This window comes from Aquarana catesbeiana, linkage group LG06 (assembly GCF_042186555.1).
Source record: "Aquarana catesbeiana isolate 2022-GZ linkage group LG06, ASM4218655v1, whole genome shotgun sequence".
Classification (NCBI taxonomy): Eukaryota; Metazoa; Chordata; class Amphibia; order Anura; family Ranidae; genus Aquarana; species Aquarana catesbeiana.
This window is the reverse complement of record NC_133329.1, coordinates 358,811,665-358,837,272: the sequence shown is the minus strand read 5'-3', so window position 1 is coordinate 358,837,272 and position 25,608 is coordinate 358,811,665. Positions and strand designations below refer to the sequence as shown.

The 25,608-nt window shown below is 44.7% G+C and overlaps 1 protein-coding gene across 1 annotated transcript in view; it reads left to right on the top strand.

Moving 5' to 3' along the window:
- The first annotated feature begins 4,827 nt into the window (after positions 1-4,827).
- The window catches only part of TANC1 (tetratricopeptide repeat, ankyrin repeat and coiled-coil containing 1), a 350,249-nt gene continuing 329,468 nt past the window's right edge, over positions 4,828-25,608 (top strand). The window contains exon 1 of the mRNA XM_073634104.1: positions 4,828-5,153. The gene's annotated coding sequence lies outside the window, so the exon portion shown is untranslated. The remainder of the gene's footprint in view (positions 5,154-25,608) is intronic.

Here is a 25,608-nt window from a genome sequence, read left to right as displayed (position 1 = left end):
ACATCTGTGTCCCCATCAGTGGAGTCCCTCCTTACATCTGTGTCCCCAGCGGAGCCCCTCATTACATCTGTGTCCCCAGCAGAGCAACTCCTTACATCTGTGTCCCCAGCAGAGTCCCTCCTTACATCTGTGTCCCCAGCGGAGCCCCTTCTTACATCTGTGTCGCCAGGGCGCCCCCTGTGGACGGGCTGTCACTGTTTGCTAATACCGGGTTGGACCCCCTTTTGCCTTCAGAAGTGCCTTAATTCTTCGTGGCATAGATCCAACAAGGTGTTAACATATTGACATGATAGCATCACGCAATTGCTGCAGATTTGTCAGCTGCACAACCATAATGTGAATCTAAAGTTCCACCACATCCCAAAGGTGCTCTATTGGATTGAGATCTGGTGACTGTGGAGGCCATTGGAGTACAGTGAGCTCATTGTCATGTTCAAGAAACCAGTGGTGAGATGATTTGAACTGTGTGACATGGTGCATTATCCTGCTGGAAGGAGCCATCGGATGATGGGTACTCTGTAGTCATAAAGGGATTGACATGGTCAGCAACAATACTCAAGCCATGGTGTTTAAACGATGCTCAATTCATACTAAGGGGCCCAAAGTGTGCCAAAAAAATATCCCCCACACCATTACACCACCAGCACCTGCCTGAACCATTGATACAAGGCAGGATGGATCAATACTTTCCTGTTGTTTACGCCAAATTCTGACCCTCCCATTTGAATGTCGCAGCTGAAATCGAGACTCATCAGACCAGACAATGTTTTTCCAATCTTCTACTGTCCAATTTTGGTGAGCCTGTGCAAATTTTAGCCTCGGTTTCCTGTTCTTAGTTGACAGGAGCGCCACCTGGTGTGGTCCTCCCATTCTCCTCTGACCTCTAAAGTCAAAAAGACATTTTTGTCCGAACAACTGCCGCTTACTGGATATTTTCTCTTTTTCGGACCATTCTTTGTAAACCCTAGAGATGTTTGTGTGTGAAAATCCCAGTAGATCAGCAGCTTTTTAAATACTTAGACCAGCCCACCTAGCACCAACAACCAAGCCACATTCAAAGTCACTTAAATCCCCTATCTTCCCTATTCTGACGCTTGGTTTGAACTTCAGCAAGTTGTCTTCATCATGTCTAGATGCCTAAATGCATTGAGTTGCTGCCATGTGATTGGCTGAATATCAATTTGTGTTACCAAGCAATTGAACAGGTGTACCTAATAAAGTGGACAGTAAGTGTACATTTTCTGAGCGCAGAGACCCTGGAGAATAAAATGGTGGTTTTCCCAATTTTTTAGGCCACACAATATTTATACAACAGTTTATAAAGCGCAAAATGTCAGTAAAAAATACAAGTTAATTTTAGGGCTCACAAATGCAATATATTATCCATTTTTTTGGTACAATATAATAGATGAGGTTGTGCTGAGTAATTACTGCCAATACCCAGCATGTCAAGCTTTAAATCTGTGCATATTTGCAATGAAAAACAAACTCCAGAAACCTAGATAAAAAAAATTGGGGCAGGTTTAAATGCTTGGGTGTAACTATTTCTTTACTCTTTTTTTTTCTTACTAAAACTTTATATCACACAGGGGATAAAAAGTCCCCTATCTGATATAATATTTTTAGGACAGGTTGTCTGTAAAGAGAAATCAGGGGTTTTTTAAACTCTAGATGTCTCACCTGCTCTCCATTGAAACTAATGAAGTGCAGATTGTAGCTTTTTCCCATGCCATAAGGACCAAAAAAGATGACACTAGAAACCAAAAGTGAAGTTTTATGCTTCACTTTGGAGTTCATTCTAGCTAGGGGAGATGAGCCAACTGATGTTCACTGATCTCCCTTCACTCATTGACACCTTCGGGTACCAGGCCTACAGCTGGGATGGTGAAGCTCAAGAAGCATGTAGGGGGGCACACTCTCACAAAAACACAAAAACACGACCGAGGGGTTGTACAGCCACTGGATTGGTTTCATTAGTTGAATTATGAAGTGTGAACATGCTCCTGGTAGCTCCAACTGTTACTGTGATGTGCTGCACAGAGAAGAGGGTGAAGAGAGCAATGACTGCTCAGCATCCACGGAGGTAAGTACAGTCCATCCATGTCTCCATTCTTTATTTTGTTGAGAAATCCCCCCCCCCCCAGCATATCCGTGGCCATCTTGAGTAAGGGCAAATGATTTATGTAGCATTTACTTCCTGAATGTCATCTGCCCTTAGCTCAAGCATGCATACAGTTTCGTCAGATTAGGCGGCCCGTCAGAATTTGTAGCGGAAGTGACATTTCGTCGTCGCGATCTTGCCACACCCCGCTCTTGTCCACAGTAAGGATACAGTGAGAAGGCGGCAAGCGGACATCTTATTACACCCACCGGCGTCTTGCATTTTACACTTATTTTTAACAGTAAACGGAGCTTATATAGTGAAATTCAGTATTTTGGAATCCCTCAGGATGTTTTGATGTTGATTTTTCAAAGCAGTGGTGTTCTGTCAGATTAGCAAACCTGGGAGATCAGTAGGCTTGCTGATGCTTTTAACCACTTGCCTCCCGCCCACCATCAAAGGCAGCGGAGCGGTGTGGCTCTCGTTCTGGGTGGACGGCCTCCCAGAACACCCGCTCTCACACGCCCTCGGGGGCTTGCAGCGTGGCGATTGCGGTCACGCCTTAGTTGCTAGGACGCGGCTCTTTAACTATGTGGTCGGCTGTATCCAATCACAGCCGATCACATGTAAACACGGAGATGCCGGTAATCACACTGACAGAGTGTGCGGAGAGGAGAGCCAATCAGCGGCATCTCCTCACAGGGGACAGCTAGTTATGTAATCAGGGCACTGATCATCAGTGCCCTGATTACAATTAAGTGCACATGGGTGCCAGTAATGATTGCCCACCACTGTCAGCAATCAGTGCCAATCAGTGCCCACAACTGTCACCAATCTGCGCCCACAAGTGCCAGCAATCAGTGCCCACAAGTGCCAGCAATCAGTGCCCACAAGTGCCAGCAATCAGTGGCCATTAGTGATGCCAGTCAGTGCTGACTATCAGTGCTGCCCATCAATGCCCATCACTGCTGCCCATCAATGCCACCCATCAGTGCCGCCTATCTGTTCCGCTTATCTGTGCCCACCAGTGCTGCCTATTTGTGTCCACCAGTGCCGCCTATCTGTGCCCATCAGCGCTGCCTATCTGTGCCTGGTGCCCACCACTGCCGTCTATCAGTGCTCATCAGTGCCACCTATCAGTGCAAATAAGTGTGGCATATTCTTGCCTCCTCATCAGTGCCACCTAATCAGTGCCCATATGTGCCGCCTCATCAGCGCCCATCAGTGAAGGAGAAAAATTACTTATTTACAAAATTTACTGACAGAAACTTAGAAAAACTTTTTTTTTTCAAATTTTTTTTTTTCTTTTTAGGAAAAAATAAAAAACCCAGGAGTATAATAAGATACCACCAAAAGAAAGCTCTATTTGTGTGAAGAAAATTATAATTTCACATGGTTACAGTGTAGCATGACCGTGCAATTGTCATTCAAAATGTGACAGCGCTGAAAGCTGAAAAATGGCCTGGGCAGGAAGGGGGTGTAAGTGCCCTGTACTGAGGTGGTTAACATTCAACATATAAACTGAAAGGGCTGTTTTACAAGGAGATTGTTTACAATCACTTTAGGACCCCTTTCACACTGGGGCCCTGTTAGCGCTGCTCGCTTTAGCACTGTTTAAGCGGCACTTTTCGGCCACTAGCAGGGCAATTTTAACCCCAAAGAAGTGGTTAAACACTCCCATGTTGCGGTGCTTCCAAAGCGCTTTTCAGGCGCTTCGGAAGTGCTACCCATTCATTGCAATGGGCAGGGGCATTTTGGGAGCGCTCTATACAGCGCTCCCAAAGTGCCCCAAAGGTGCTGCTTGTAGGACTTTTTGGAAACGTCCTGCAAGCGCACCGCCCCAGTGTAAAAGCACTCATTGTAATGAATGGGAGGCAGTTTTCAGGCACTTTACAGGCGCTATTTCTAGTGCTAAAACGCCTGAAAACTGCCTCAGTGTTAAAGGGGTTTTAGCAGAAATATCTATTTTGTGTGCACCAAATGTCTTCACAAACCCAGATATTACCTTGTTAAAGTAGCATTGACATTAAGGTTGAGCTCCGGGGTGTTCGCACATCCCACGTGCGGTGCCCGCCAGGAAGTCGGCACTGCGCTGCGCTAATCACAGGCAGTGAGACATTTCCTGATCTCTGCAGCTGTGCATTGGGACAATGTCTCACTGCCTGTGATTAGAGCAGCGCAGTGCCGACTTCCTGGCGGGCTCTACACGTGGGCTGTGCGAACACGCCGGAGCTCATCCTTAATTGACATGTACTGTACATAGCCTGTGCAGAGAGCAGAGCTCAACAGGCTCCACCCACTATAGGCTGCCTGCAAAAAAAAAAATGATAGGAGGGGGCGGAGAGCAGACCAGTCACCCTGCACAAGGAGAGAGATCAGCAGTGAGCGGTCTTTATTACACACTGATCACAGCACAGATGTGGAGGAAATATACAAAGGAGGGTCCAGTAAGAACACACATGATGGATGTATGTACACACTGCTGACTTATCCTGGAGTTCAGCTTTAAGAAGGATGCACACTATAATAGAATGTTCTTTGTATATAAGCGGAGTTCAGTGTCATGTAATGCTGGGAGAGGAGAAGTTTGGAAGGTTCTGATGATGAGGAATGTGTCCTGATCTGTGCCCTCTGGTGACCCCACACTGGCAACTTCCCTCTCCTGACATCTAGCGGCCGCTCTCAGTACTGCGGGAGGCGGCGCTGGGGGAGTTCAGCGCTCACACTGAGCCGCCCGGTGGGACTGAAGTGCCGGAGAGATCCCGGGGCTGGGTGTGCGGGGTGGCGGGCAGAGGAATGACCGAGGAGCGCTGATCGGAGTAGTTGGCGGAGTCCGGGCGCTGGAGGGAGAAGTGCGGAAAGTTTGCGGAGAAGTTGGAAGTTGTAGCGGAGAGTGGAGGAGGAGGACACGGGAGAGCGGAGCTCTGAGGACGGGGCAGGTAGAGGAGAGAGACCGGGGAGAGGAGGAGGACATGTCCGGGCTCAGCTCCATCTATACCACCGACATCACCTACCTGTGACCACCTACCTTCCCCATCATCCCACTACACAGGTGAGATCTCCTCCTACCTGTCTGATCATAGAACTCTCTACTATAGACAGTCTATATATATATATATATATATATATATATATATATATATATATATATATATATATATATATATATATATATTATTAGTAATATAGCTGAAGGTAAAATAGGCACTCAGAGGACTTCCAATGGAGGAAGGTGAAGACAATAAAGTTGCCCTATTACACCTTGTCCTCATCATCCTTCCATTGGAAGTCATTTGAATGTGTATATATATATATATTATATGTATGTATGTATCTCAATCCAATGTACAGGCTGCCTTTCTGCTCCTCCATGTTCTAATATAGCTGAAGGTAGAGTTGGCACTCAAAGGACATCCAATGTACGATAACGAGGACAAGGTAACTTTGCTGTCTTTATCATCCTCCACTGAATGGTCTTTGAGTGGCAACTCTACATTCAGCTATATTATTACATAAGGAACACGTGAGATTATATATACGCACACTATATTACCAAAAGTATTGGGACGCCTGTCTTTCCACACGCATGAACTTTACTGGCATCCCACTCTTAAGCCTCGTACACACGATCGGATTTTCCGCAGACAAAGCGCCAGACTTTTGTCCGAAGGGCGCGTGCCATGAACTTGTCTTGCATACAAACGTTACACAATTGTTGGCCAACAAACACGAAAGGTAGTGACGTACTACGTGGAATTTCAGCTCTTGAGCGCCACCCTTTGGGCACCTTCTGCTAATGTCGTGTTTGGCGAGCATTGATTCCGAGCATGCGTGTTTGTACTTTGGACTTTTGTGCGACGGACTTGTGTACACACGATAGGAAAATCTGACAACAGACAGTAGTTCGCCGAAAATTTACTAGCCTGCCATCCAACGTTTGTTGGCAGAAAGTTGGCCAACAAGTGTCTGATGGAGCGTACTAACGGTTGGATTTTAGGCAAACAGTCTGTCATCACACAATTCCTGGACGAAAATCCGATCGTGTGTACAAGGCTTAAGTCCGTTGGGTTCAATATTGAGTTGTCCCACCCTTTGCAGCTATAACAGCTTCAACTCTTCTGGGAAGGCTGTCCACAAGGTTTAGGAGTGTGTCTATGGGAATGTTTGACTATTCTTCCAGAAGCGCATTTGTGAGGTCAGACACTGATGCGAACGAGAAGACCTGGCTCGCAGTCTTCTCTCTAATTCATCCCAAAGGTGTTATATAGGGTTGTGGTCAGGACGCTGTGCAGGCCAGTCAAGTACCTCCACCCCAAACTCACTCATCCCTGTCTTTATAGACCTTGCTTTGTCTACTGGTCCAAGTCATTTGGTGGAGGGGGGATTATGGTGTGGGGTTGTTTTTCAGGGGTTCGGTTTGGCCCCTTAGTTCCAGTAAAGGGAACTCTTAAGGTGACAGCATACTAAGACATTTTGGACAATTTGATGCTCCCAACTTTGTGGGAACAGTTTGGGGATGGCCACTCCCATTTCCAACATGACTGCGCACCAGTGCACAATGCAAGGTCCATAAAGACATGAGTGAGCGAGTTTGGGGTGGAGGAACTTGACTGGCCTGCGCAGAGTCCTGACCTCAACCCGATAGAACACCTTTAGGATGAATTGCAAGAGACTGCAAGGCCGGGCCTTCTTGTGCAGCATGAGTGCCTGACCTCACAAATGCGCTTTTGGAAGAATGGTCAAACATTCCCATAGACACACTCCTATGCCTTGTGGACCGTCTTCCCAGAAGAGATGAAGCTGTTATAGTGGCAAAGGGTGGGCCAGCTTGAGGTAATGAACCTTACGGACTAAGACTGGGATGCCATTAAAGTTCATGTGTGTGTGTCCCAACACTTTTGACACTATATTATATATTTATAAGGTCAAATGGGCACTCAAAGCACTTCCAATGGAGGATGATGAATACAGTAAAGTTTCTTTATTAGGTCATAGACCTAGTAAAGCAACGTTTTTCTGTCTTCCATTGGAAGTCCTTTGAGTGCCTGCTCTCTATTATTTTGATGTGTGGAGCCCCAAGGAATGTACATGTCATTGAGTGCTCTCTCTCTATAGTCCCATGGTAGCCACCACACTCTATGTTTGAGGTAAATGCTCTGGTGCTTACCCACCAAAAATCCATACAAATCCAGAACAAGTATAGAGGTACTCATGGGTCTTGCAGCAGAGTGTTTTTTTTTTTTTTTCTTAACATTTCGATGGAGCTCAGTCTATGTCCTGAAAGATGGACTTGGCCCCGTCAAAACACTGAAAAAAAATAAAACTGTTGCTTTATTTTCTCTCTGCTGAAAAACCTGATTACCTCTATACCCGTTTTGGAGATAGATATAAATAGGCACTCAAATGACTTCCAGTGGAGCAATAAAGCAACTTTATTGTCGTCTTCATCCTACGTAGGAAGTCATAGTTTGAAAAAAAGGGAAAAGTCCATCTTGTTCTAACAAAAGAAGATAAATTATTTTATAGTATGAAAACCTTCATGTGCTAAACCCAAAACTGATCCAGAGAAAGGCAAGCAAGTCCTCTGAGTGTCTACTCAACCTTTTGGTTGTGTTATTTTTGGGTGAACACCAAGGCATTCTCATGGGATTGAGTGGTGTATATAAATGTTTATATATAGCCAAAGGTAGAGTAGGCACTCAAGACTTCCAACAAAGAATGATGAAGACAATAAAGTTGCTTTATTACACCTATGGCATAGTAAAGTAACTTTATTGTCTTCATCATCCGCCTTTAGGAACTAATTTGAGTACCTACTACAACTTTCGCTATGTTATTTCTGTGTGTGGAGCACCAAGGAATGTACATCAAATTGATTAATAGCGCTCTTCTATTTTTGAGCACTAGGGGTGCAGAGAACGAGACTGACTTAATTTTAGCGTATTGGACAAAGATTTGAGTCCATCTAAATGTGTTGGAATAAGGATGAAATTGATCCATGTGCAGGGTCCATTCACCTGTAGATTTGTCTTCCCAAAGACTTCTCTGTGATGGGCAACGGTTTCAGCAAATTTGGTTGTTCAGGGTGATGGGTTTATCTGAGTTCTGGGCAGTCTGGTGCCAATCATCTGTAATGTGCATAAAAGACTAGAAATGGTCAATGTAGAGCTGCATACACACCATTGTGGTCCTCAGACAATTCCATCGTTATTCCAGCTGGAAGATATTGGGTGGGAAATTAGGCAGGTTCATAGGCACACGTATAGTTAGCAGAGACATGTCTGGAGTTTTCTGCAGATACTCTGCATGTGTATAGGCGTGTTTTTTGCTGCGTATATTCCATGGCATACGTTTGACTCCCAACAGATGAATGAAATCTGGGGTGGAGGGGTAAAGGGGCTACTGCATTGGTATATATGCAGGTCTGGTGCTTTCATTGTAACCTGTGTAAGAATTCCACATACAGCCATGTCTATCAGATGTTATCACATATTACCAGATCTGGGGCATTCCCAGCCAAGATGGAGTAGCATTAGATGGTCTCTTTTTTTCTTGGTTATGGACAATATTAGGGTGCCAACACACTTGGTGCAAAATACAGTAACTTGTAGCAACCAATCTCACTCCTCATTTGACTTGATTGGACCTATTGGTCTCATGGAAACAAATGAGGAGAGAGATTAAATTGTTCTGAATTCCGGCACATAGTCATCATACTGATTAAAATAAGATTTTTTTTTTTTTGCTTTTAGTGCTGTTACTGACATTTCCTTTACCACACAGTGCTTTCAGTGGTTTTGTTCAACATATCCTATTCGTCTTAGTGGGGGGGGGGGGGGGGGGGCTTCATGTACGGCACAGATTGTCCTGAATGTTATTTTTCAGAATAAGTCTCAACAAGTCCATGTCAGGACTGAATGATGATAATATAAGCTCATAGGGTCTGCATGTAAAGTAAACCCCTTCACGAAAGGAAAAGTGTGGTTCTTGTGAAGTGTACATTTGCAGGGGCAGTAAATATGCCGCAAAATATGCTGCTTACTATTTCATAAACCTAAAAAACCCATAGTCCTAAAATGTACAGCCAGATTACCGGCAGTCATACAAAGTTAATAGGATGGGCAGTTGTCCAATGTGGTCAACTTATGGTTTAAGATTCCTTCCGTTATAAAAAAAAAAAAGTGACAGATCTGTTCCATCCATGTAAAGATTTCCCAAAATCTGGAAAATTATGTGTACGTTGTCGGGAGAAAATACTGATTGTTGTAAGGTTTGTGAATGCCATGTGCATGGTCTGATAATCACAGGTGATGGTTAAATTGGGTTGTAAGTGGCCAGCCCTGGCCATGCATTATACGGTTTCGGTACATTGAGGTAATGCACTTCATTCTTTTTGAATAGGCCAAGGTTTAAACAGACCTGACCAGACTTGCAGAGCACCAAAACACATCTGTTCTTTGTGGTATGCTAAGACGCAGGTCCATTGGGGAGCCATTCAAAACGAATGACTTTTCAATGGCATTGTGGTAAACGAAGATGTAAATCACAGCTTCGGCTTTGGCACACTAATCATAGCAGGTCACTGGTTGTACACATCCTCCACTAGAAAAAAAAAAAAGGCTTGTATTCTTTTCACTGAGTGCAAGGCTTTCTGTGATTGGAGGAGAGGAAATCATGATGTTCCGTCTGCTACCACATCCAGTAGCAGAAAGCCTTGCATTCAGTGAAAAAGAATAAAGTGCCTTTTCTGAATGGAGGAGGTGTACAGCGAGCGACGTGCTCTGATCACTGCACTACAGCTGGAACTACAAGTCTCAGTGCTAGACGTTCAGCTCTGAATGAAAGTATCCCATGTTTGGGATAGACATCAATAGCGGTAATTTATTTTTAAATGGAAAATAGCTCAATATAGCTTTATTATTGGAGTTCAGCTTTAATCCCACATTCTACACTGAGGAGGCTGGTGTATGACCATAGCTGTTTGCAGCTTACAGTGTAGCCTGCGGGGGGACTGGGCGAGCGCAGTACACAGTAAGTATTTACACCTTGTTCATGCACCCTTAGACATAATGTGCATTTAACATTGTTTTTTTTACATCTTGAAGTTGGGCTTTAGACCCCTTTCACACTGAGACTTTTAAAAACTGTCCATAAAACATTGGGCGTTTTTGTGGCGTTAGCTGTGCGCTTTAAAAAAAAATAAAAAACATTTTGCGTCACTTTTGAAGCACTTGCTATTCATTTTAATGAACGGGGGAGTTTTTTGAGGTGATTTTTAAAGCACTCCAAACATGTCCCAAAGACGCTGCTTTCAGGACTTTTTGCTCCGCCCCAGTGTGAAAGCATTTGTTGAAATGAATGGGAAAGCAGTAATAGCACCTGAAAAGCGCCTCAGTGTGAAAGGGGTCTTAAAGTGATTGTAAACCCCATTCATAAAATTTGACCTAGGTACGTGTATCTGTAGTGTTTACTTATCTCTCTCCAAAGCTCTAAGTGCCATTTCTCTCTGATGCTTTGTTCCTCTGTTATCTGCAGGGTCACTTCTGACAAGTTCTCCTACACAGGAGATAACAGCAGATGGAAATTTGTGTCGGGGAGTGTGCTTAAGGGGAGATTAGTACAGAGATGGACTTTTCAGACTACAGCTCTGCATGTTCTTTTGTTCCTCTACCTATGTGGCCTGGGGGTATGTCCGTTTCCTCCAATCAGCATTCACACAGTGTAAGTGCAGACTCTCCACCCACTGCTGAATGAGGAAGAAAGATTTCTAACATGATCTGCACTTTCCAAAGAGTATAGAAAGGGGAAGACATCAGATATACATGTAAAACTTTTATATAAGAGGATTTGTTTCTTCTGTGTATCATCTGAGGCTATTAACTTCACTGGGTATATGTTGAGGGTTTACATCCACTTTAAAATACGTGGACACTGCACATCTAAAGGGTAGACGTTTTCCAGCGTGCAGATACGTTTTCAGACTCTTCAGTTTAATGCCGCGTACACACGGTCGGACTTTTCAGCTACAAAAGTCCGACAGACTTTCAACGGACTTTTTAACGACCGGAGTTGCCTACACACGATCACACAAAGTCCGCCGGATTCGTACATGATGACGTACACCGGACTAAAATAAGGAAGTTCATAGCCAGTAGCCAATAGCTGCCCTAGCGTTGTTTTTTGTCCGTTGTACTAGCATACAGACGAGCGGATTTTTCGACCGGACTCGAGTCCGTCGGAAAGATTTGAAGCATGTTCCAAATCTAAAGTCCGTCAGATTTTCGACCGGAAAAGTCCGCTGCAGGTCCGATGAAGCCCACACACGGTCGAATTGTCTGCCGGATTTGGTACGTCGGACCAGTCCGGTTGAAAAGTCCGACCGTGTGTACGTGGCATTAGAGCTTATTCAGACGTGTGCTGAGACCCATCCTAGGTTGCTTCACCTCGGAGCTGTGCGCAGGCAGCCCATAGATGTGCATGCAGGCGCAGTGGCTGCACGTACAGTCATATGTCAAAATCTGACATGTGGGCAGGAGCGAGTGCATGGATCTGAACACACAGGGTCTGTGTTCTTTTTCGTGCACTCTCTTTTGCTTGCATTTCAAATTTTGACATGCATCTTTGCCCTTGCTGTCCCTGCATTTACATCCATTAATATGGGCTGCCTTCAGCGAAATGTGGCTCAGGATGGAGGAAGGGTCTTGGCGTTGGACTAAATGAGCCCTTAGACTGAAAACATATCTGCATGCTGGAAAACTTCTGCCTTTAAGACCCCTTTCACACTGCGGGCGTTTTTTAGGCGCTTTAGCTCTAAAAATAGCGCCTGAAAAAAGCCTCAGCTGCAATCCCAGTGTGAAAGCCCGAGTGCTTTCACACTGGGGCGCTGTGCTGGCAGGACGTCAAAAAAAGTTACGCAAGCAGCTTCTTTGCAGCGCTGTAGGAGCGGTGAATACACCGCTCCTAAAGTGCCCCTGCCCATTGAAATCAATGGGCAGCACCGCTGGCAAAGCACTGCTGCATCGGCGCTTTTTGGGGAGCAATTTTAACCCTTTTTCGGCCGCTAGCGGGGATTAAAAGCTCCCCGCTAGCGTCCGAAAAGTGCTGCAAAAATTACGGTAAAGCGCCGCTAAAAATGGCGGCGCTTTACCGCCGATGCGCGGGCGCTGGCAGCGTGAAAGTGCCCTTATTTGAGCCTGTAATTATTTCCATAGTGATCATCATTCGGGGGGGGGGGGGGGGGGGGGCTGTACGTAGTGGTTATGTTTCAAGGCAGGTGAGTATTGTAGACGCGATCTGTCAGCTAGGAAAGCATGTGATGAAGATTGCTGGTGGTGGCAGGAATTAACCTCTGCGTACTTACATCTAGCTGAGAACCAAGTAATTTATCATTTCTTGTATAGTTAAACATCTGACCTTCATGGGTGGTTGTACACGGTAGTTGTCTGTGTCTTGTTAATCTTCAGGTTGCAGTAATGGTTTTCTATATAGGTAGCTAGGGGGTATGTATTAAATGCATGCCAGGAGGGGGGAGTTTTCTCTGGATAATTGCATTTAATGATATTTTGTTTCTGCTCCATTATGTAGCGTATCTAACAGTTTCTTTGCTGAAGTTAACCCCGGCAGTGTACAGCTGACCCTCTGCTAGAAAGTGGCTAATAGGCCGTCACAGGTTAATTGCTGCAAGATGTCAGTCACTGTGCCTTCAGGTATCTGCAAAGTGTGAGATTTCACTGTCTTATCCCAGCTGTGGAGAAGGGGGGAGATTCCTGGAATTCCTCTGTGCCTCTTATGCCTAGTAGGCAGTTCATAGTTTTTTTTTTTTTTTTTTTTTTTGAAGATTTAAGTGCCCTATTTAAGCACTTGAAAGGAAACCTCAAGATTTTTTCACATTAAATGCATGTGGATTGATAGCTGAGCGGTGCAATTGTTGGATTAGAACTAAGAAGTTTCAAATTACTAACCGGTAATTTAGTGTACCTGTCAACCCGACACGGTGAAGGTAGCAAGTATGGCCGTCCGGTAGCTGCCAATAATACTGACGTGAAAATTTTGGATTTGTTAAAATCGTGTTAGTAAATTAATTAAATAAATGTAAAATATTGCTTTATATAAATAGTTGGAGCATTCAGAAAAAAAAGCTCCTGTAATTATTCTCCTGTTTTGTACAGAATTGAAGTTTGCTACACAGCCTATTGTTGTAGGTTGGCTGCCATTAGCTTAGGCTGGGTACGCACGGGCCAAAAATCGTACAAAAGCGGTCAGTACGGCAGGAACCAGCTGAGTTTGAGCCCATGTGTCATGAAAACCTGCATCCAATCAGGGTGAGCACTGATCAGTGTGTTCTGGGGGGGGGGGGGGGGAGGGGACAGGTCAGTCCCCCTGTCAGTCCCCCATAGCTCAGAGGGGGAGATCGCCGCACTAACATTGGTTGTATTAGGTCGGCCATACTCGGTGGGAACCGGACAAGATTCAAACTGTTAATGGGCAGACTGTATGTACTAAGTTGATCGATCAGCTTGGATACAAGCAGCCTGCCAGATTTACTTGCGATTATCGTTAGTGGCTGCTATAGAGGCTTGCAATAATCACTGTTTTCTCCCAGCGGGGATGGCTTCCCTCCAAATTCACCCCATGTATGGCCGGCCTTAGTACGGCGTTTTGTACGTTTTTTTTCCGTTCAGCCCACTGGGTTGTGTACCCAGGTTAAGGGTTTATGCATATGGAAATTTCTAGGAATTTTATATACAGTACTTAGTGTAAATTATCTGGTTCCTTTTTTGCAATTTTAGGAAATACGTTGGATGCACGTGTGGGTAAACGCTGTGGCAAAGAAGCATAGATGCTTACAAGAGTATGGCCACATACGGCCATTATCTTGTATGACAGGCTGTATGCAACACATGCGACTCCCCAGGTGTGGGAAAGCTCACAGAAGCTTATGCTGTGCATAAACCCTATAAAAGTAATGCTATTCCTATGTAGGATTTGGGTTTATGCAAGCGAAAACAGGTAAAAATCTGGCTTTTTTTGGGCACAAGGAAAACGTGGGTGCAACAGGTTGTCTGCTGCTAGCATGTTACATAGTAGGTGTCCATCAAGTCCAACGTGTGTGTGTTTTTATGTTAGTATTACATTGTATATCCCTGTATGTTGCGGTTGCTCAGGTGCTTATCTAATAGTTTTTTGAAATTATCGATGCTCCCTGCTGAAACCACCGCCTGTGCAAGAGAATTCCACATCCTTACCACTCTTACAGTAAAGAACCCTCTACGCAGTTTAAAGGGGTTGTAAACCCTCGTGTTTTTTCACCTTAATGCATCCTATGCATTAAGGTGAAGAAACTTCTGACACTGACAGCCCCCCCAGTCCCTCCCGTTTTGCTCACCTGAGCCCATTTGTTCCCTTGGCGGAGACGCGCTCTCCCTCTCTGCCCGGGGTTCTCGGCTCTTGATTGGATAGATTGACAGCAGCGCAGTCATTGGCTGCCGTCAATCAAATCCAATGACGCCGGCGCTGGGGGGCGGGGTCGAGTCCGGCATTCTATGTCTATGCACTTAAATGCTGGACTGGAGAGCGCGCCTGCAAGGTAACCCCCAGGGAGAGCGTTTCTCCTAGGGAGGTTACCGATGCGGGGAGGAGCTGTGAGCCCTGCCAGGGGACCCCAGAAGATGAGGTTCAGGGCCACACTGTGGAAAACGAACTGCATTGTGGAGGTAAGTATGATATGTTTGTTATTTAAAAAAAAAAAAAAAAAAATGAAGGTTTACAACCACTTATTGGTTAAACCGCTTCTTTTCTAATTTTAGTGAATGGCTGCGTGTCTATTTAAATTCCCTTAAGGGTTTTATCCCTATTGTGGGGTCACCAGTATGGTATTTGTACATAGAAATCCTATCCCCTCTCAAGTGTCTCTTCTCCAGAGAGAAAAAGTTCAGTGATTGCAGTCTTTCCCTGTAGCTGAGATCCTCTAGTCCCTTAATTAGCTTTGTTGGCCCTTCTCTGGACTCTCTCCAGTTCCAGTACATCCTTCTTGAGGACTGATACCCAGAACTGGACGGCATACTCTAGGTGCGGCCGGACCAAAGTCTTGTAAGGTTATCAGAATTAATTACAGGCTGAAATATATGGCAGATTGCTGTTCTGAGTGGTACTTGTGTATGTCCTGAATGCAGGAATTCCATGTTCATGACATACTTACCTGAATGCATATGGCGCTGAACGAGGGTACTGCTCAGAACAGCATCCAGCCGCTGCATATTTCAGAATTAATGATGGCTGTATGCTGCACCTATGATTTCCCTGACCCCCAAAAGCCAGGCCTTTAGCCTGTACAAGCCAACCTGCCCGTGTGCACGTTCCCTGCAATATCTAGGGTTGCTTCTTATGCCGCGTACACACGACCGGTTTTGCCGTCGGAATAAACTCTGAAGGTTTCTCCGATGGAATTCCATTCAAGCGGTCTTGCCTGCACGCGGTCAAACCAAAGTCCGACCGTCCAGAACGCGGTGACGTACAACACTTACGATGGGACTAGAAAAAGGAAGTTCAATAGCCAGTAGCCTATAGCTTCCGTCTCGTACTTGCTTCAGAGCATGCGTTGTTTTTGGTCCATCAGAACAGCATATAGACGAGCGGTTTTCCTGAATTGGTTCTGTCGGAAATATTTAGAACATGTTCTATTTCTAGGTCCGTCAGAATTTTCGAAAAAAAAAAAAAGTCCGATGAGGCATACACACGGAATATACGATGAAAAGCTTCCGTCTGACTTTTTCTGTCGGACATTCCGCTCGTGTGTACGTGGCTTTACAGTATTAAACTGGGCTTGAGGGGCACAAAACAAAAAATGGTATTTAAAAAAAAAAAAAAAAAAAAAGGTAAAGTCCCGTTTTAAGGTGCTTTCAAAGCGCTGCCCATCCATTTCAATAGGCAGGGCGTTTTGGGAGCGCTAAATACAGCGCTCCCAACCTGCCCCAAATATGCTGCTTGCAGGACTTTTCGGAACGTCCCGCAGCGCACCGTGCCAGTGTGAAAAGACACACTGGAATGAATGGGAGGCGGTTTTCAGGCGCTTTGCAGAGGCTGTTTCTAGCGCTAAAGCGCCTGAAAACCACCCCAGTATGAAAGGGGTCTAAAATAGAAGAGAGGCACCTCTAAGCGTAGCAATATGTAATGAAGGTGCAGCATTTAGCAACTCACATGGTTGATGATTAAAAGAGGTACATCCAAGTATGCAGGTATCTGGGGTAAAGCTGTCCACATAGACCGTCCTCCGCACCTCTGGTTCTCACTGCTGTCAGTTTGCAGTTGTGACCGGGAAGACTACCCTGCAGTAGAGCGATTTGAAAGCGAGGCTTGAAGCGCAGCGTGGAAGGGATGACGTCTATGTGGACAGCTTTATCCTGGATGCCAGCATACTTAGATGTGCCTCTTTTAATCATCAACCATGTGAGTTACTAAATGTTGTACCTTCACTAAATGTAACCATATTGCTACACTTAGGCCCCTTTCACACTGGGGCGGTTTGCAGGTGTTATTGCGCTAAAAATAGCGCCAGCAAACCGACCTAAAACTGCCGCTGCTGTTTCTTCAGTGTGAAAGCCCGAGGGCTTTCACACTGAAGCGGTGCGCTGGCAGGAGAGAAAAAAAACTCCTGCAAACAGCATCTTTGGAGCGGTGTATTCACCGCTCCTGCCCATTGAAATCAATGGGGCAGCGCGGCTATACCGCCGCTGTAGCGACGCTATGCGAGCGGTTTTAACCCTTTTTCGGCCGCCAGCGGGGGTTAAAACCGCACCGCTAGCGGCTGAATACCGCCGCTAAGGCGACGCTAAAAATAGCGCTGTTTTACCGCCAACGCCCCCACCTCCCCAGTGTGAAAGGGGCCTTAGAGGAGCCTCTATTCTCTTGTATACTCAGTTGTGATCTGACACTACTTGTATATCTGTACATCACTTGTATATCAAGTCAAATTTTATAAAACAATTTTGCTTGTCTTGCAAAACGCTCTCAGACCAAGTTACACTCAGTCGAAGGTTTTACTGTAAATATATGTAAATGTTGGGGAAAACATTAATACAATATATCAACTTGTAAAAGAGTGAAGGTCTGCTTTAAGTTTGTGCCAACCCAATGGGCTAAGTTTCTCTAAATGAGGTATGGAATCTCCTGCTGTATTAGGCCTCATTCAGACAGGAGCTGGCCTCCGTCCTGCGTGCAGGAGGCATTTGTTTTGGCATCCGCTCCAAGCTACATGCAGTCAGTCTATGGTGGTGGATGCCGGCGCAGTGGCAGCACGTCAAAATTTGACATCTGCGCACGAGCATGGCTCTGAATGCTCACTTTTTCTTCTGAAATTGCAATAGTTTTGTTATGTGGACAGTTAATTTTCCAATGGTGCACAGTAGGGTTCCTCCTTTAATTGTAAACACATTTTATTAGTGCCTGCAGACATTTGGCTTGCTCATGGCCGCTCTGTCTCGGGAAGTTCTTCCTTCTAGACACAAACTTAAAAGCGTGATTTCGTTCTGGCATGCTACGTTGTCCGGCATCGCTCGATGAGTCATAAAACAATATTTTATAGCAAGTGATATTTTCCATGGGAACCCAGCCAGATGTGGGAGTGGATGTGCCTTATCATGCTCTCCATGCATATTAGACTGACATTTTGACAGGTGAAGGAAGCAATAAATGTCAGAGTGCCGGTTAGGTGCCTTTACCTGAATTCATGCATGCTCACTGAAAGTGGTGAGAGTAGTGCAGGTTGGCCATGTTCTTTGCAGGAAATTGCTGTTAGTTCTAGTTTAAAAAAAAAAAAACAGGCTTGTTTAGCTGTTGAGACCAGGGCATCAAACCTTTCCTTTCAACAACAAGCTTTCCATAAGATTATATGTGCCTTTTAAAGTAGAATTCTAAGCTTTGTGTATAAAGGCTGTGTGATCCTGTATGTACACAGATCCCCCCCTTCTTGCATTGCCCCCACAGCAGGTCCGGATAGGACAGTTTTACTGGAGTCAGGCTGTACATGCTCAGTTTGGTGTGTAGTGGTGTGTTTTTTTTTTTTTTTTTTTATTTGGGTGAGTGCATATGATTCAGCACTGTCCAGACAGAGAGAGGGTCAGGGGTCCTGCATCCTGATAGGAAAGTCAGTGCAGTATGAAAACTCCTACAAGCTTTACCCAGACACTGATAGAAGTCACAAGACTGCTATATACTGCTGATGAGAAAAAGTATTTAGCAGTTTATATTTACTAAAATAATTGCATTTCCATGTTCTGTGTACTGTGGCAGACCAGATATAGTGAATGCAGGGTCCCTATCTCCTCTTAAGACTTATACTAACTAAACTAACCTGTGAAAAAAAAGATGTCTATACTTGCCTATTTTTAGCCCACTACATTGCAGTAACTTGGTCTCCCCTGTGTCAGCCAGTTCTGCAGGGGAGAAGAGAATGCCCGGCAACGATTGTTAATGCTTGGGAGTGGTGATGTCACCCATAGGCTTCCTATTGCTCATCTATTTTTGCTGCTCCCTCCTGTCCCCTGCAATGGCGCTGGCTGACACAGGAGCCGGATCACATGACCAGACCAAAGTGGCCTGGTCATGTGACCAAAGTCTTTCTTACACAAGTTGGTTAGAATAAGAATAGGGCGTCTTTAAGACAAGTTAGGTAAAACTTGGTATTCTACTTTAATGTATTCTAGGCATGTTATTTACCTGCAAAAAACATCCCTTGTGTAGATATATAGAAGCCCTAAGATAGCTGCTGGGTTCCGCCATCTTGTATGTGATGTCATCAGTCCCAGCAGACTCGGAACTGTCACTTAAGTCAGTTGAGCAGCCTTTCTCAACTTTCTTACCATGGAGGAATACTACTATAAATCATATATTTAACTCTTAAGACATTCACGCGATCAGTAAGTTGTAGAGGGTAAAAAAAAAAAAAAGTGTCTGTGTTTTTGTGTACTTAAGCCATCCATATCTTCAGCGATAATAATATTAAACAAATTATATATGGCCAAAGAAAAACCCCAAAATAACTGAGCTGTTAAAACTTTTAGTGAATCCTTGCATTAGTGGACAGTGCAGGCAAGAGATCAATATGCTGCCATTTTTCTCCTCCAGGATCCCCTAGAAACCTCTGGAGAAAGCCCAGGGTATCGTGAAACCCTGGTTGAGAAAGGCTGCTTTAATGTATTTCCCTTTTGCTTCTTGCCCTCCACCCCCCTGGCTGTTACAAAAAGGTTTAAAGGGGGTGTAAAGCTTCGTGTTTTTTCACCTTAATGCATCCCATGCATTAAGGTGAAAAAAAAACCTTGCACTCTCCGGCCCACCGAGCCCCTGTTTTACTTACCTGAGCTCCGAATCTCCGTGGGCATGATCCCGCATTGCTTTCCCCCAGCTCCTGTAGGCTCTTCATTGGATGATTGATAGCAGCACAGCCATTGGCTCCCACTGCTGTCAATCAAACCAATGGGGGGCGGGACCGAGTGATACATTTGGTGGCTATGGCCTCCGACTGTATCACACAGGAGCGTGCCCGCAAACTAACCCCCTTGGGAGAGCTCTTCCCAGAGGGGGATTAGCTCTTGTGGGGAGGAAACAAGACAGCCGCCGAGGGACCCCAGAAGATGATGATCGGGGCCACTCTGTGCAAAATGAACTGCACAGTGGAGGTAAGTATGACATGTTTGTTATTTAAAAAAAACAAACCTATATAACCCCTTTAAGTACATAGGGGGATGATTCATCTTCACTGTGGCTGTTTTCAGCAATGTAGGCAGCAGGAGCGGTGAATAGTTTGCCCTATTCTTTACAGGTACTTTTATTGTTATTATTATTATTATTATTATGAATTTTTTTAGCGCCAACAGTTTGCGCACAAGACTGGACGTTTAGGAGGGCCCTTACGATCTAAAGCATACAAATGGTGTTAACTTTGGCTGGATGAGTGTTTTGAGAAATTAACGTAACATTTTGGTGGTTTGGTAGAGGTGGGAAAGGCTTCCCTGAAGAGATGAGTTTCAGGGATTGCCTAAAGGCAGACTGAGTAGCAGATAATCATACAGGTTGGGGCAGGGAGTTCCAGAAGATGGTAGATGCTATGGAGAAGCCCTGGAGGTGCATTGGGAGCTATAGAGAGTAGGAGGTCTTGTGAGGAGTATGGCCTGGTTGATATTTTGAGATGATGTTGGTGATGTAGCTTTGTAAGGAGTTGTTAATATTTTAGCATTTATTTTTAAACATTTCTGTGTGTTTTTTTTAAATCAGATTATGTAATTAAGGGCTCATTCACACATTCAGCCAGTGATAGAAAAAGCAGAAGGTTAAGCTGTGGTTTCACCAAACTAACTCCCGCTCCTGACTAAAGGACATGCAGCCATTAAACGCGGTAAAAGTGCCACAGCTGCAATGCTCTGCTTCATGGCAAAAAAATTAACTCCCTTTTGCGTTCAGTGGGTAGTACTGCCATCAAACCCATTCAGTGATAAAATATGCAGTGAGGATTGCTTTTCAGAGGGGCAGCAAGGGCTGCCATGCATCTGAATGCGGTCTTATATGCGTCTGTGTCAGCATAACTCACAAAGCTACAATAATAATCCCCCTTTAAACAAAGTAATGCACTCTGTTCATTTCTTGGTATTTGTCCTTTATAGAGGGATATGTATAGGCCAAAGTCCAGGGCCTAAATAGAGCTTTGTTACTACTCCCTACTTTGGGTTTTGCCCAAGACTCAGTGAGAGCAGACAAGACTGCTGAGTTTTTTGGGAGGTTTGGTTTTCTCACATTGCTTGGGGTTAAGCCAAACCCTCAAATCATAATAGTATTAATACCACAGCTGTAGAAGTGGTCCTGAGGCTGAAACATTCATGATAATGTAGGTCAATACTCTGGATTATTGATGTCCCCAAGACTAAAATGAAAACCTAAGCCTAATTTAGTACTTCCAGCTAAACCACTCTCCTGTCCGGAACATCCTGTCCTGGGTTGGATGTATTGTTCCATATAATGAACATGAAACCACAACTTGTAGAAATTATAAAGAAAGCAATTCAACAAGACAAATTGGAGGGCAAAGGGAATGTACCAAGTGTAGTTACCCAAAGCAACCAATCAACAGGTTACTAAAGTTGGCGGAAGCTGACAAAGGCAATGATCACCAGAATTGTGGAACAGTTTTCACACAAGGAATCAATATATAGATATATAGTGATTTTCACTGCTGAAATTATTCTGCAAAAAAAAAAAAAAATGCATATGACGGGGTTTGTTGTCACAATCATTATCTTGGTGGCTCATTTACAGGTATTCCTAAAGTGAATCTATGCTTTCCCCTTGAGGGAAATTGCAACAGGTCTAAGGATAAGTTCGTTTCAGGAAAAAGTAATAAATGCGTATAGTTTTGCTTAAAAAAAATATGAATTTATTTTTTCCTACAGGAGTCTGCAGAGCATTGCACTTGCGATCAGTGGGTTGTGGGTGCTATGACGGGCTCCTTCAGACACAGTTTCCATCTTTTTTGACTCTAACCTCTGTATGGACTTTCTGTTAGAAAGCTGGAGGAATTGTCAGTGGATGGCCAGGGCGCTCATCGGTGCCCTCGCTGTCAAGTGCAGTGACAGATGGGACTTGGAGTTTCTTCATTCACAGATTGCAGTTTTGAATGTGACAGCAGCTGCGGGAGAGAAAAACCTCCATCCGCTATCACAGGGAAGGCGAGGGTAAGGGTTGGTGCTGGAACATGTTCCATGCTAAATACGAGAGTAACATGTAACGTGTTCCAAAGATGAATTTAGCCTTTAATTGCCTGCCAGATGCTTACATTCATCCATCGCTCCCAACTGCGGGAGTGAAACTAAACCCTCCTTTACAGCCAAGGAAGCTGCCATCTTGTTCTCTATTTATTAGGGTTGTCCCGATACCGATACTAGTATCGGTATCGGCACAGATACCGAGCATTTGCCCAAGTACTTGTACTCGGGCAAATGCTCCCGATGCTTCCCCGATACCTAAAAGTCAGCTGTGATCGGCGCATGGGGGAGATACAAGCTTCTCCCCCAGCGGCTTTCAGCTGCTTTAGTGACACAGCGGTGATCGCTCACCGCTGACTGTCACTGCATCCTCCTCCATGCCCCCTCCTTTCCTCTGTGCCTCTCCGCTGTCCCCCTCCGTTCTTCTCTCCTTTTCTGTCCCCCTCCGCTGTCCCCTCCGTTCCTCTTTCCTCCTCTGTGCCTCTCCGCTGTCCCCTCCGTTCCTCTTTCCTTCCCTGTGCCTCTCCGCTGTCCGCTCCGTTCCCCCCTCCTTCTCTGTCCCCCTCCGTTCTCCCCCTCCGTTCCGCTGTCCTCCTCCTCCTTCCTTTGTGAATAGACAGAGTCAGCTGACTCTGTCCATTCACATAACTGAAACATTGTAATCTCTTGTGATTACTATGTGTCAGTTTATGAATGGAGAGGAGCCGCTGTCTTCTCTCCATTCATTCTCAGTGCAGCTGAGGCTGCAGAGAAAGGGACTGGGGAATCTCTATCCTCTGTCTCTTTCTCTGTCTCAAGGGGGAGATATCAGAGGTCTGTTAAGACCCCTGATATCTCACCAAAGCCCCCCAACAGGGCTGATTAAAAAAAAAACAAAAACAAAAAAAACACATATTGCAATAAAGAATAAAAAAAAATTATTGTAAAAAATAAAAATTGTAAATTAAAAAAAACAAAACAAAACAAAACAAAACACACACACACACACACACACACACACACACACACACACACACACACACACACACACACACACACACACACACACACACATACACCGTTCACCCCCCCCCCCCCCAAAAAAAAAGCACTGTTAAAAAAAAAAATTAAAAAAAACACTGTCACGTGACATAAAAAAAAGTATCGGTATTCGGTATCGGCGAGTACTTGAAAAAAAGTATCGGTACTTTGCACTCGGTCCTGAAAAAGTGGTATCGGGACAACCCTACTATTTATTTGATCTGCAGTTGCCATGATGCTGTTCATGTGATCAGTTAAGACACCAAAAATGTGATGGTTTGACAGTTCAGTTGAGACACAAATAACGATGGCAGTTATCATTCACAGCATGCCTTGAATGTAACGGTTGTGGAAAACCACTAAGTCGGTGAGTTTAGTTCCTCTTTAAAAAGTTTCAGATATGAAGGGGCATTTGATGTGAGGCTCAGTGTTTAAAGTGGTGTTCCGGCCGAAATGATACTTTTTAAATAAAAATCCCCCTATTATATACAATCTTAATGTATTCTAGTAAAGTTAGTCTGTAAACTAAGGTCTGTTTTGTTAGTTTTTAGCAGTAGTTTGTTATTTTATCAACTTACAGCAGGCCGTGGCCATCTTAGGTGTGGGCATCTGAAGCCAGACTGTATTTCTTCCTGGATCTCATCCTTGCAGATCTCGCACATGCTCAGTGCAGCACAAGCAGTGTAATAGGTTTCAGGTCAGGTTTCCATAGCAACGGCAGTGTCAGAGGAAGTTGCCCCCCCTTCCCAGAAGGCATTGCAAACAGGAAATGATGTGATGGGCCGCGGCCAGGGAGGAGGAAGTGAAAAATGAATACAGCAGATATACAGGAGGTGCTGAGAAAAAAAATAAAAAAATATCCAATTCGTTTACAGTGCACAGTTTAGTGAGGGATGGTGAAGAGTTGTAAAAGTGGGTGGAGCTCCACTTTAAAGTGACAATAGCTAGGCTCCAGAGATGTTACATGGGGGTGGGAAGGGAATGCTATACCCAGCCGAGCTCTGATATGACCTACCTGAAGATTGCGGGTGGTGAAGCAGAGAAAGGCTCCTTACACGTGGTGGCACCTGCTCAGCGGGGAATCTCTGTGCTGATCCCCGCTGAGCAGGCGAACATTTTATGCAGAGCGGACACAGACACTGCCTGCCCTCCTCCATGGACGGTCGGATGTAAACGGACCCGTTTGCCATCCGATCCGTCAGGCGGATGGGGAATGGATTCCCATCCATCTGTTTTTAGTGGATCCGATGTTGGACCATTGACACCCGCCGCTCCATTGAGGAGACTGGAGGGTCTGATACAGTCTGCCTGAAAAACAGACAGGTGGACCCGATCAGTCTGCTAGTGTGAAAGGGACCAAAAGCTGGACATGTACTTTAGCTCTGCTATGTAGGCAAAGCAAAGGTTCACTTTAAGATATGCTTCTGACCTCTGTGTGGCCTTGTTCCAAGCAAGATGGCTTTATCTTGGAGCGTATGTGGGTTTTGTTGAAGGTATCACATGATGGCTTCTGTGCGTCACTAAAATAATCTTGTCAGGAGCGGTGCTGTGTTTGTTGCAATTAGGCCTAATCATATTTGGTTGGGCATGATTCCTCTTATATGTGACTAAAATGGAAACTTCCTGCTCCTTTGTAATTCTCAGCTTTGTCACACAGTCTAACGTGCCAACAGACCGTCTCTTGGAGTCTAGATATAACCTTTTGTAGAACATTGTCTTTTCCCACATTTTACATTCTATGACAAGCTGGGTTCATGGAATGTAAAGCTGATAAAGCGGAGAGACTGTGTTTCTGAGGGTGACCTCCTCCCATGTTCTCCTTTATCTCTCTGCCTGTTTGGATAGTGAAAGACCTTTTGCAGCTTTCCACAAAGCTGTCACAGAAACATTCATTCATTATATTGCGGTACTTTCCTATTCTGATTCAGCACTTGTCTAGCAGTGAAGAACAGACACTCATTTTAGTTTGGTTTTTCATTTTGCTTGTCTTTCAAAGGATGCCCAATTGATGACTCATGTTCAAAGTCTTGAATATTTTTCCTTAATCCTTAGCAACAAGTCAGACCTTTTCTTTCCCCATTCTTAGACTAGCTATTCATGCATAGATTTCTCCATACATGTTAAACAGCGTGGATGGAGAAATCTCCGCCGCCGTCTCTTTAAAAGGCCACAACACCCCTGCTTGGGTGCTCAAACAGTGACTGCTTCTTATAGGATGCAGTCACTGTTCGGCTCACTATTTCCCACCTGGTTCCTTTTAATTTTTCAATTGAAATTTGTCATGCCAATGGGGTCATCCACAGCTCAGATCTGAGCCATATATGGTCAGCTTTAAAGTGTTTGTTACCCCAGAATTACATATTCCTTATATGTGCTCGTTGTACCATGTACTTGTATGAGAGAGTCTCCTGTTCTCTTTGTATTGTTTCCTTTATGTAAAATCCCTGGTGTTCCTGCCAGTCCCTCTGCTTTCCTATTAAAGCCGTAGTAAACTGCACTTTTTTTTTTTTTTTCATTAACCCTGCAAAACAATTGCATAATGTGCTCTGTCGCTGCTGGCAGGGCTTCCATCTTCACCCAATCTTACTTCTGGATTTGTGTCCTCCGGCTGTCTGGCTGTGCTGCAATTACATCACTCCCGCGTCATGGCATGGAGCTCTGAAGGGACGGCACATGCGCGCTGGTGACCTCACCAGCTGCATGCAGTGTGTATCTCCTAAACTGTGCAGGTTTAAGAGA